The 12,657-nt window shown below is 43.4% G+C and overlaps 1 pseudogene; it reads left to right on the forward strand.

Annotated features, from left to right (window-relative positions):
* The first annotated feature begins 1,271 nt into the window (after positions 1-1,271).
* Rps18-ps9 (ribosomal protein S18, pseudogene 9) lies at positions 1,272-12,123 on the forward strand (annotated as a pseudogene).
* The last annotated feature ends 534 nt before the right edge of the window (positions 12,124-12,657 follow it).

The raw sequence follows: 12,657 nt of genomic DNA on the forward strand, positions 1-12,657 counted from the left end.
TCAGAATGATTTTAAAATTACTTATCTGTATTAATCATAAACACAGTGACCCTTAGTAAAATTTTCTTTTCCCATTCCTATTATGTTTCATTAGTCATCACCGACAAAAATGTCAATTTTTTTCACTTATATTGGGATAGAATTCACAAGCAAAAATTACGTATACTCAAGAAGTATGACAATATGGTTTAGGATAAATTGATACCTGTAGACACGGTGAAATTATTACCAACATCAAACTAATTAGGATAGCCATCTGTAGACACCATGTTTTTGTCATTGTATGCCTTAGATTTTTGAAACTTCATTTTAAGAAATTTATATTTCTTAAATCTATTTATATTTTAAGATATATATAAGATATATAATATATTTGAGTTATATTTTAACATATATAAGAGAAATATATGATATATATTAAAATATAAATCTTATATAATAATACACAAACATATGTAATAACAAAAACTTAATTATATCCATTGTCCTGTGTAAGCATAAAATTAAGACTCTGATGACTTTGCACAAACAATGCTCAATGGGAAGGAGGAAGAGTGAGAAGGTCTTACAGAATCTGGAGCAGTTCCGGATCCTTTGAGTGTGAAGTTAGACTCCAAGGCATTCATATGGAGTTTTAATTTAGTTATTTTGCCTTTTCTGTCACATATTACTTTTCCCTTTTATTTTAGAAAAATACTATGGTGTTAAAATATTATGGTGTCCGAGTGTGGTGGTGCAAGCCTACAGTTCCAGCTCGTCAGGAAACTGAACCAGAGGATCACGAGAGCTTAAGAGTTCAGAACCAGCCTGGGAAGCATAGTATATGCTGTTTCAAATAAGAACAAACCATTATTGACGTTAACAAATTTTGAGCGTTTCTCGAAGTTTGCTCTTAAAGTGGCTGCTTCAGTCACCCAAGCCTGTCCTCTCTACTGGCTGCGATTGCCTCTATTTGGAACAGCATTTGCTCCAACTTCGAATTTAGGTAACGAACTACAACAGTCTAAGTATCACATCGGCTTTTCCTATGGTGGTCATTAGCTGTTCCTTGTGCCGATATGAGAAATTAATTGCTTTCTCATGATGTATGGCAAACACAGAGAAACATCACTTACATAAATCACTACTTCCTAACTTAATTATTCTGTCTGCAATATACCTGTTTCAAATTTGTTGAATGATTTGTAGTACGGTTCAATGTAGTTGGTTTCTGTGATACTCACTCTTACATGACTCATTTCATTCACTTAAATGCATCAATCCCAGCATAGATGTCCACAGCATCACACTCTGCTGAGTGGTCCATAGTGCAGAGAGATAACCATTGTGGGATAAGTGCCCTCACTCCTGATCTCCTGCTCAGGAGAACCAAAATCAAATCAAGACATAGTGACACTCACAAAAAGTACTTAGACAGGTAAATATTAAGTTTACTTATCACTATACCCAAAGATAAGACTAGCTTTCATCCCTTGTCTTTTTACAGGAAATAGAGACGATTACAGAAATTCACAACTAGTCATAACTTGTAGAACAACTGACGGTGGATTCCCAGGCCTGGCTGGTACGTCTACGGCATAGCCCTATACGTAAGGCTCAAGACCATTGCAGAGGAAGCAGAAGATTGAAAAAGTCAGAAGACCAGGGTGTCTGCCATGAAATAGTGTCTTCTACGTATGATGGGGAACCTGCACCCAGAAAATCTCAAAAGCAATATGTGTACACACACACACACACACACACACACACACACACACACACACTACATATATAAAGTGAGATAAGCTATTTCTTCCTTTAAGATGTAGTTTATTATTATTATTATTATTATTATTATATAATTACCATTGCTCTTGGTTGCCCACCAGAAATTAAGACCTTATTGCTGAACACACATCACATGTCAGTAAAAAGAATTGGATAACTCAAGCTGCAGCTGAGCTAGAAGCTCTCTTCCTACCCATTAGCCTTCATGGTGCCAGAGGGTGCTATGTAGGATGCTGGAGGACAAAAGTCACCAATAGTCTTACCTAGTTATGGATTCAGTGACCTATGTAATGACTTGCCAGGCAAATGTACCCTCTAGTGTATGTAGTAATAGCATGACCGTCCTGAGGGAGCCAACCCTTTTTGATTGGACTTGAGGTCCACTCTATAAGAGGAAATTCATTCCTGGTTCTGTGAACCTGATCGAGAGCCTATGGCTAGGGAGGCCATAGGCCCTCTTGGAGAACCTACTATTATCGCTTTGTTAAATGTTCATGGTGTCAAACTATCATCAAAACATTTTTACCTGCAGATTAATGCTGTGCCAAACCTTCATTAGCCAAGTTTCCTACTGTAGAGGGTGGTGTGGTTAATGCAGAAATCTCTATCTGGCCAAAATCACCAGCCTCTATTATAGTAGAGAGCTCAGCCGTAAGTAGGACAGCAGTCTCACTCCTCACCCCCCACCAAGGCTCAGGAACCATGGCAGGGGAGGGTGGGGAGAGCCAGAGGATGGGGATGGGGAGATGTGCGGCAAAGGATGTCGTCTGGGCAGACATAGCTGACGCGCTCCTGAACTCACTCCAGATGTGCTCCTCTACACAAGACTGAGTCATGATGAGGCCCCTCGACACCCAGTGCCCATCTACAGAGGTGTCACACTGTCCCGTTCGTTCACATCATCCATGGTCTTACTATGTCTGACTGATCCATCCATTCTCGTGGGAAGTGTGTCCCAGATTATGTGGGTGTGCTTATTATATTTTCTTATAATTGTGTCATTTGTATAATGTATTTTTAAGCTAAAAAGATAGGTTTGAAGTCAGGTGGGAGACAGGAAAATTATGACTTCATGGAAAGCTAAGAGGAAGAGAGGGAAGGAAGGAGGGGCCATAGATGCTTGTGTATTTAGAATGCTCGACTTTTCCGTGCAGTGTACTTCTTTATGTTGCATGATATGCAGTCGTGAGTTGTTCTTTACCCACTTTAGCTTTAGATGTATTTATTTGCATTTTTATATATGAATGTTTTGTCTGTATGTCTACCTGTGCACCACATGCCATGCCCAGTGCCCTCAGAGGCCAGAAGAAGCCATCGGACCCCTTGAACTGGAGTTATAGACAGTTGTGAGGCACCATGTGGGTTTTGGGAACCAAACCCAAGTCCTCTGCAAGAGCAGATAGTGCTCTTAACTGCTGAGCTGTCTCTCCAGCCCCTTCCCACGTTGTTCCTGGTTTCCTGGGGCAGGGGTGGGAGATTAATGCTGATCTTCCTCACCCTCAAATATGTTTCTTAGAGAAGAAATCATTTGGAGATTCTTCAGATCATGCCTTTTTACTTGAAACTACCCTTTTGTATATTATCAATACAAATTTAACAGCTATGTTTTGCATTTTTTTATTTCATTATAACTTGACCCTTTGTTTCAGAAAATACCCATGTAGCTGAATTGTTAACGGTTTTCTTATATGTATTCCCAACGTGCCTGTGTGTAATTGGACTACGTTCATTTGCAATCATTCTGTGACTGTGTTTGGATTCCTCTCCAGGATCTTCCACTTCACTCAGCCCACATTTACACAGCCGATTTTTAATTTTTTCAGATCTCTCAAATATTTATATTTCTACCTAAGGGAATAAAAATTCTATTTCTTCCTTCCTAGGTTGAAGCACAACTACGTAACAGAGCTAAGACTAATCCAGCAGCATGACAGCCTCTCCTCTGAACAATGCAGGGCTTCTAATATCTTAGCTCCGAGCACCTTTTACTGCAAGCTATCTTTGTCTAGCTTGGGATTACATTTAAAAACACTTTCCATATTGGTCATCGGAAATGGTTTTGTTTTATGAGTCATTTGTTGAGGTTTGAACACAGTCGAACACCCTTTTGGAATGTAAATCTTTCTGACTCTCACTGAGTTTCTCTGAATCCAGTTCCCTTCTTCCCACCATACATCTTTTAGATGTGCATCCATGAGAATTTTTTTTTGTCAACGCTCTTAGATTTTGCTCACAATCACTGCTGTTCTTGGTAGCGGAGGTGAGCAGACATGTTTCTATGCGTGGCCCTTCTTCACACTTGAAGGATGGTTTATTTGACATCTGGCTTCGTTAGTTGCTATGGAAACATCAGCTCCAGGTCCAATCAATGTCTACTTTCTTCACCCGTTTTAAAGACATTTTATTTATTCACTTTTCATTTTTGTTTTGTTTTTTATTAAACCAATTTTATTGAGGTCAAATGTGCATATAGCAACATGTCCTCATGCAAAGTATGTATGTTGACAAGCTTCGAAAATTCATAAGTCCATGAAGCTATCACCACAACTGTAGTCTATAATCTGCTCATAATCCAGATGTTTATCTATTGTTCTTTCTAACGCATCTCACACTCCAAACCTCATTTCTCCCTCTACAAACCTGAACACTTTCCTAGACTTTTCCATAAGCTTATGTAATTGTTAAATGTGTCTTTAAGTTCTTTTACTGGGCACAGAATATATTTGAGAGTCATTCTTGTTATTGCATATACCAAAGTACATTTTCTTGTAAAGTTTCTAATTTTATCTTTTATATTTCTGAGCATTTGATGTAACAGAATAATTTCTCTCTGTGTCTGTCTCTTTCTGTGTCTCTGTCATCTTCGTCTCCACTATTTGCCGCCTCTTATCTAGCATCATTGTAGAGAAAATCAAAAGCAAAATTATCTTGTTCCATTAAATTCCTTGGGAACTGACCATATAACTTTGTGGTTTTAGCATTCTATTCTACTCCACTGATTCATGTATTTAGTCCTAAGCCTTTTACTGTAGATTTATAGTAAATCTTCATCGGGAAGTATAGTTTCTTATCCCCACACATATCTTAGGGTTGCTGTTGCTATGACAAAACACCATGACCAAAGCAACTTGGGGAGGAAAAGGTTTAGTTACACTTCTACCTCACAGTTCACCATCAAAGGAAGCCAGGACAGGAACTAAAGCAGGTTGGAAACCTGAAGGCAGGTGTTGATGCAGAATCCACGGAGGAGTACTGCTTACTGGCTTGCTCCCCATGGCTTTCTCAACTTGCTTTCTTATAGAACCCAGGGCCACCAGCTCAGGGATGGCACCACCCACAATGGACTGGGCCTTCTCCCGTCAATCACCAATTAAGAAAATGCCCTGCCTACAGCCCAATCTTGTGGAGATATTTTCTTAACTAGGGTTCCTTCCTCTCAGTTGTCTCTAACGTGTGTCAAGTTGACATAAAACTATCCACCACAGCGAAAGGAGCACTTCCACAAAACTGTGACCAACCTTTCATTTCTGCCTTCTAAACGTCATCTAAGTTGGTGCATTAGATGGCCTCTAATTTGGTGGAGTGAATTTGCTTATAGAACTTTACCAAACACAGTGAATCATAACGACGTAGCTTAGCTCTCCAGTATTTTCAAGACAAGGGGAAAAGTGATAGAAATCCGGTGGTCAACCCCAGCATGGCCACTGATTGCCCTTTATGGAAGGTTTATTCAGTAAAAGTAGTGTAGATCAAGTTGTTTGATTAGTACAGTGAGAAAATGCTACCAGCCATCTCATGTCTTCAACAGAGGCAATGTCTACCTGGTGATACACAATTTTGCTGCTAGGGTAGGGTGTACCCTCCACTAAACATGGCTGTAGACAGAACGTGACATGGGCTTCTGTACAGACTTCACAGCTGCTGCTCATCCTTGCTTTTTCCAACGTAATAGCTCAGAAAGAACTCAGAGGCAGAGTTTGTGAGCTTGCTGTCTCAACTCTCTAAGAGCTGGTTTGTTTGTTTGTTTTTTCACATCTCAATAAACCCCTTAGTTGAAAGAAAATTACTTTCAAAGTCTTAAACTTGTATCATCTCAAATTAGGCTGACTTAGGTAGGATGTTAATTATTTTAACTCAAGCCAAAACCAGGTGCGAAATGATATCAGAAAGGTCTTTCGGAGGAGATGGCTTAGTGGCTAAAGTGTTTGCTGTGTAATCTAAATTGAGATCCTCATCGCCCATGTAAGGGTTGGGAGTGATAGTTCATGCCTGTAATCTCAGAATTTGGGTAGGTAGAAACAGGATCCCAAAGTTAGGTAGTCTTGTCGAACCAGTGAACTTTGAACTCTATGAAGAAGCCTGAGACAGTTAATTTGGTTGTCAATTTGAATACAGTTAGGCACAAGTGTGTGCAAATTTTCTTGGTAGGGTTATTTGAGGTTGAAGACACCCTAAATCAGGATCACTTGAGGTCAGAAGACCCACCCCCAAATCTGAGCCTCATTTGGTGGCAACCCATATAAAAAGATACAGAAAAAGGAAGTTTTTGGCTTTTTACCTGCTTTCCCATACTCTCATCCTCAGACATCCTCTTGCTGGTGTTAGAACCTACTTCTTCAGGATTCTATTGTAGACTGAAAACCAGCAGCTCTCTAGGACTTTCCTGGGACTGCAGTGACAACTTGGTGCTGGTGAGACATCCAGTCTCAGGGACTAAACAACTTTCAGGTCCTTGGCCTTTCTGTAAGGAGACAGCCATTGTAGAGAACTCTGACTAACACAGACATTGTCTCAAAAAATAAATCAGAGAGTGAGAGGAAGACACTCAGTGCTTATTTCTGATCTTCATATGTGAGTGAGTTCACATATACACTTAACACAAACATGAATGCACATACATCAGAGAGAGAGAGAGAGAGAGAGAGAGAGAGAGAGAGAGAGAGAGAGAGAGAGAGTCTGGACATTAGCCTTGCTCACTGGAGATTGGCAATTAGAACTTAGATGAACCTGACTAAACAAATTCCTGAGTAAACCTCATCATCTGGCAGCTTCTACTTCCCCATAGAATCTCACAGCACCATCATAGTTTTACCAGAGTTACAGACTAGAATTCTGACTCTGAGAGGTTCCAACAAGCAAGATTGTGTCACTTCCATTCTCAGGGCTCCAAAAAGACAGAAAGGGGATGGTAGTGTAGGACAGATATTTATCCATATAGCGACACCCAGGTGGAGCAGGATGACCGGCAGCATAATCCTGACTTCTAGCATACAGACTGGAGCTTGAGATGTTATAGGGGAAGGATGAAGGCACTTAGTCCCATTGTCTTGTAAAATTGTATCTAAAGTTTATAACACAGTGTTTGCTAACTCTGAAGGCTTATGGCCATGAGGACAAGGAGAAAGGCCAACTAGGTAGCAGGGAACTTTCTACAAAGCATCTCTCAAAGGTTCCTAGACCTGCCACCTTGACCAGAGAAGTCATGGAGACCCAAGGCTGGACTCCACTAGTGTACAATCAGCAAAGAAAGGAGTCGACACTCAAGGAAATGCCCTCCATGCTGCTAAGGGAAGCCCAGTCAGAAAGACCCTGAGTCATTCCAGTAGATGGTAGAAATGAGAAAAGGAAATCTAAAAGACGGGTCCCTCCCACATCCAAAGTCATTTCTGAAGACAACAGACTCAACTGAGCTTGGCAAGAAAAAGGAAAGGGTGTCCCTGGCATGGTCTTCAAAACCCAACAGGAAAGCAAAGCCAAAGATAAAATGACTTACAGTCTTTTAACAGCCTGAGGAATCATATTCCCCAGACTTTACACTTCAGTCCATCTAAAGTGTCACATGAAAAACCATTTCTCACCAATGACTTTTTTCCCTTGCAGTAAACTGCTGTCCAGATACAAAACACCATAACTTGGCTCAATTTCAATACTGTAGCACCTACATTGGGACCTACCTGGAGAGAGAGGTCAATTATTGGCCTAACTTGGAGATTAAATGCTGTTTAAATCTCTTCTTTTTTCTCATGTCTCTAGAACCCACCTGGGGATGTGTAGGACTGTAACAGCCCAGGGTTGTGAAGGAAGGGTCTCAAAGAGAGCCTCTACCCTGGATACCGCAAATGAGGGTGACAGGAGTTGGCTCCCTTCCCCTCCCAATCAGGCATCACTAAATTGACTGTCCCACCATCAACCTAGTAAAAATTTATGCTCCCTCAGGAGCCCTATATGCCGTGCTTTTGCCGCCATCTTGTCTCTAGAGATCACTGAGAAGTTCCAGCATATTTTGCAAGGACTCAACACCAACATGGACAGGCAGTGGAAAATAGCTTTGCCATCACTGCCATGAAGGGTGTGAGCGGATGAGGTGTTGAGGAAAGCAGACACTGACCTCACCAAGAGGGCTGGAGAACCCACGGAGGATGAGGTACAATATGATCACCATCGTGCAGGATCCATGACAGCACAAGATCCCAGACTGGCTCTTGAACACACAGAAGGATGCGAAGGATGAAAGTACAGCCAGGTTCTGGCCAAGGATCTAAACAACAAGCTGCGTGAGGACCTGGGGAGGCTGAAGAAGATTAGAGCCCAGAGAGGGTTGTGCCACTTTGGGGTCAGCACACCAAGACCAATGGCCACGAGGGTTGTACTGTGGGTGTATCCAAGAAGAAATGAGTCTCTGGTCCTTTGCTGTTAATAGTTTATATAGTTATAAACAGAATTTATTATCCTGACGTTTATTAGTCTTTACTCCTTGTTGACCTTCTAAGGTCATGTCATGCCCCCCCCATAGCTCTGAGTATGCAAATGAAGTATCTTCCAACCTCCCTACCCTGGCCAATCGTACACAGCCACACAAATTTTGCCCCAGAGATCCCGGCCCCCTCCTCAAGGGCACACACTCCTTTCTCCCAACTCCCATTAAACTGAACCAGTAGTTCAAAGCTGTTCCTGGGAGTATGTTCTTTGTTGATGCACTCACCTCGGACCAAGATCCTGCCTGCACCCACCCATGTCCCGCTAAGCCTCTCTCCTTCCAGTCCAGCCCAGTGTACAAGGGACCTGGCTATCCTAAAGGGGAGAAGCAGACACAGGCCAGCAGAGAGGGCCAACAGGAAGGAACTTCAAACACTGTGGTCCCAGCCACTTCACCAGCTCTCCCTGTGCCTGAAAGAAAACTCTGGGTTCATCACCCTCGGGACCAGACAAGGATAAATCTGGGGAGAAGACCAATAAGCCAGACACAGATGGATGCCCTTGTGAGACTACAGAGCAATTCTAAAGAGCTGGACATTTTTAAATGTTTTTTTCTTCTGGGTTCTCCTGTTTCTCAGCCCAGGGTTGTACTGCTAACCTTTTCTATGATCTCCTTTCTGCTCCTGGGAGGATGGACTCATTATCTCTGCCAAAGGGCTTGATTTCACTTCCCCTGCTTATTCTCAAGCTTTTAATCCTCCCACACATCTGTATCCAGGCAAAGACTGCATTCCCCACCACCACCCTTCGTCTGGCCTTTGTACAAATGGAACCACTGCAGCATTTCTGAGGTCCCTTAGATGGAACCAGTATATGTGTGTGTGTGTGTGTGTGTGTGTGTGTGTGTGTGTGTGTGTGTGTGTGATCCAACAACCACACCAGAATACCCAACTCAGCTCAAAGAAGCCAGATCAGCCATTGCACAATTCCATAAAGGTGGTAATGGATGGGGAGAATTGTAACAAGAGACAGCATCAGAACCAGGACCTGAAAAACAGACAGTTTTGATTCTCTGGCTAGAAATGTCAGAAACATTCCAGGCAGAGACCGTGATTTATATACGGGTTTTGGGTTTGCCCTGGACAGCGGTCAGACATGCCAGAAACGTTCCAGCCAGAGGCTCTATGTGTGCCACAGCCCATTGCTATCTTAAAGCACAGGGACACTTTGTCAGTGGGTTAGCATCCCTGGATAATTGACAGCCCAGAGTCACCTAGAAAGAGGGAAGCTCAACTGAAGAATCGCCTCCATCGAACTGGTGTGGCCCTGTCTGTAGGACGTCTTTCTTGATTGCTAATTTATGAAGTGGGGTCCAGATCATCATGAGAAGTGTCCTCCCAAAGCAGGTGGGTAGCTGAACTGAAGCAAGGAGCAAGCCAGAGAGCAGCTCTCCTCCATGACCTCTGCTTCTCCTGCCTCCAGGCTCCACTCTTGAGCTCCTGCCCTGGCTTCCCTAGACGATCGACTACAACCTTAGAGAAACTCTTTCCTCCCGTGTGGCTTTTGGTCATGGTGTTTATTACAGCAACAGAGAGCAAACTGACAGTGGGCCAATTGGAATGACTAGCTCACGCCATGCCTCAAACATTTCTACCGTAAGTCCTGTGAAAGGTTCTCCAGCTCTGAATCCTGCTTCTGCTATATTGGTGCCCCTCCCCTTCCCTCCCCCTTCCCCTCCCCCTCTCTCTGGCTCGCTCGCGTGTGTGTGCTCTCTCTCTCTCTGTCTCTCCCTCTCTGTCTCTCTCTCTCTCTCTGTCTCTCTCTCTGTCTCTCTCTCTGTCTCTCTCTGTCTCTCTCTCTCTGTCTCTCTCTCTGTCTCTCTCTCTGTCTCTCTCTCTGTCTCTCTCTCTGTCTCTCTCTCTCTCTGTCTCTCTCTCTCTGTCTCTCTCTCTGTCTCTCTCTCTGTCTCTCTCTCTCTGTCTCTCTCTCTCTCTGTCTCTCTCTCTCTCTCTCTCTCTCGTCCACACACTTTCTCACTCTTTCTCCCACTCACTCACAATCTTAACTTTCCATCAACAAACCTCTACTAAATTCCTTTCTAGAAGCTCACCCTCCCTGTGGTGCTTGAAATTCATTTGTCTGATTTGTGAGGCAAGACCTCAGAACAATGGGAAGTTTTGTGTGACCATGGGCTTTCAACACGCTACCTCCTCCTGAGTTAAGCCCATCTGAGGCTAGAAAGGTTCTGTGACTCGGACTGCATTTTTTCTCAGCGTTACTAGGGTGACCATGACCAGTCTGCACTGGAGCTTCTTGGACTTAGAGTTAGAAACACGGCAGAGCAGGTTAGAACCATCTTAATCAGACACAGTTCTGGGTATCCAGGAAGATATATTTTTATCTAAATCCCCCAATTGGTCCTGACAAAATTACCAAGATCCTCAATGGTTGAAAGTGTCGTAAAAGAATTCACCTGATGATGCCTTTGATGAAGTACTTAAGATTGCCCATTCTTCGTTCACGTTTTCAGACGGATTCTTTATCACAGCATGTGAGACAGGTGGAGCAGGAAGTACCATTCCAGTTTACAGATGATAAATTGAACAGGTTAAGGTCCATGCGTCAATGTCAGAGCTGGAGAGCTATCACAGGCCTCTGCCAGGAGCCCGGTATGCTCTCTCTCACGTACCATGTCGCTCCTACAATAGACCTCCATCTCCATAGGTATTAAGCTAGGGCAGCAAGAAGGCTTGTATTCAGAAGGTGGATGGATTCAGTAAGGAAGGATTGCAGTTGGTCCTGTGTAGTCCCATCACTCCCTTACCTGTCCTCCTCCCTTCCTGAGCTCCTTCTTCCGAAGGATGGGGGAGAGGACGATGTAAATTTGTTACTCGCCGTGTATCCCCACCATTCAGACCAAAGATCCACTCCCGTCTGAGCTATGCTGTTTAAAGTAAAGAACACACCTCTCAAAGGTTCCTGCCACAAAGCCTCCCTTAACACTCTGTCCTTCCGAGTTTTCCACAGGCCCCCATTACTATCGTCAGCATTTTTCTACCTATTCAATTCTATTGTGATTACAGTAATCCCTTTCTGAGGGAGCTTATCTGAGAGAAAATTATATGGCATGGAAATTGCTCTATATCTTTTCAAAAACCGAGAGAAATTTTAGTATAAAGGAGCTATTTATTTGAAAGGATGTAAGAATGAGAGAATGCAGCCATTGAAGATAGAGGTTGCCTATGAGGCCAGAACGGCTCTAACATTAGCTTTCCATTCCTGTGACTGCTATTTCTGTCTCTCCTGGAGACTCACAAGGATCATGGAGCATGGGAAAATGTGATATTAAAAAAAGAAAAGGAAACTAGGACTGTTGACTTCAATCAAGTAAAACAATTTTATCTTATTAAAAATTGGAAGGAAAGAGTTAGTAAGTGGGTTTTGTGCTGATAACTTCTCATAAAGACACTTATGGGAAGAGCGAATCTCAACTGAGAAATCACCTCCATCAGACTGGTCTGTGAGCTTGTCTGTGGGCCATTTTCTTGATTGCTAGTTGTGGTGGCCTCCAGAGGCTCATAGATAAGAATACTTGGCTCCCAGTCAGTGGACTGTTTCTGGCAGAATTAGGAGGTGTGCCCTTGTTGGAGGAGGTGCGTCACTGGGGGTAGGCTTTGAACTTTCAAAATCCCTGCACTGTCTCTCTGCCTGTTCCTTTGGATAAGGATGTAAGCTCTCAGTTACTGCTCCAGCACCCTGCCTGCCTGCTGCCTGCTGCCTGCTGCCTGCTGCCTGCTGCCTGCTGCCTGCTGCCTGCTGCCTGCTGCCTGCTGCCTGCTGCCTGCTGCCTGCTGCCTGCTGCCTGCTGCCTGCTGCCTGCTGCCTGCCTGCTGCCTGCTGCCTGCCTGCTGCCTGCCTGCTGCCTGCTGCCTGCCTGCTGCCTGCCTCCTTGCCTGTCAGCCAACATGTTCCTGATGATGATCATGATGATCATGGACTAACCCTCTGAAACTGTAAACCAGCCCCCAATTAAGTGCTTTCTTCTGTAAATTGCCTTGGTCGTGATGTCTCTTCACAGTAACAGAACAGTAACTAAGACACTGATGTGGGAGCTCCCAACCATCTAGGAGTGCTACCACTCCTAGGCAAGTAGGAAATACATAAAAGGAGATTGAATGGGAGCAAGAACCTGAG

This window comes from Rattus norvegicus, chromosome 8, assembly GCF_036323735.1.
Source record: "Rattus norvegicus strain BN/NHsdMcwi chromosome 8, GRCr8, whole genome shotgun sequence".
NCBI lineage: Eukaryota > Metazoa > Chordata > Mammalia > Rodentia > Muridae > Rattus > Rattus norvegicus.